Below are 557 nucleotides of genomic sequence, written 5' to 3' on the forward strand. Positions count from 1 at the left end.
AAATGAAGAGAAACAGCTGTAAACATCCATTGAAAATCAGAACATGGAATGTACGAAGTATGAGTCTGGGAAAATTGGAAGTTGTCAAAAATGAAGTAGAACGCATAAACATTGATATCTTAGGCGTTAGTGAGCTGAAATGGACTGGTATTGGCCATTTTGAATATGATGACCACATGGTTTACTTTGCCAGGCATGACAAATTGAAAAGGAATGGTGTTGCATTCATTGTCAATAAGAATATATCCAGATCAGTCATGAGGTACAACACTGTCTGTGATAGGATAATATCCCTGCACCACAGGGAAGCCCAGTTAATACCACTATTATTCAGATTTACACACCAACCACTAAAGCCAGTGAGGAGGAAATAGAAGAATTCTACCAAGTTCTTCAATCTGAAATTGATCAAACATGCAATCAAAATGTACTGATCATTACTATTGTTTGGAATGCAAAAGTTGTGAGCAAAGATGAAGGATCATTAGTTGGAAAATATGACCTTGGTGATAGAAATGATGCTGGAGAACACATGATAGAATTCTGCAAAACCAATG

At 36.6% G+C, this 557-nt stretch overlaps 1 protein-coding gene across 1 annotated transcript in view; it reads left to right on the top strand.

The window, feature by feature from the left end:
- Window positions 1-557, top strand: part of METTL15 (methyltransferase like 15) — a 338,705-nt gene that overhangs the window by 281,946 nt on the left and 56,202 nt on the right. The window lies entirely within an intron of this gene.

Source organism: Chrysochloris asiatica, unplaced genomic scaffold (assembly GCF_000296735.1).
Source record: "Chrysochloris asiatica unplaced genomic scaffold, ChrAsi1.0 scaffold00072, whole genome shotgun sequence".
Classification (NCBI taxonomy): domain Eukaryota; kingdom Metazoa; phylum Chordata; class Mammalia; order Afrosoricida; family Chrysochloridae; genus Chrysochloris; species Chrysochloris asiatica.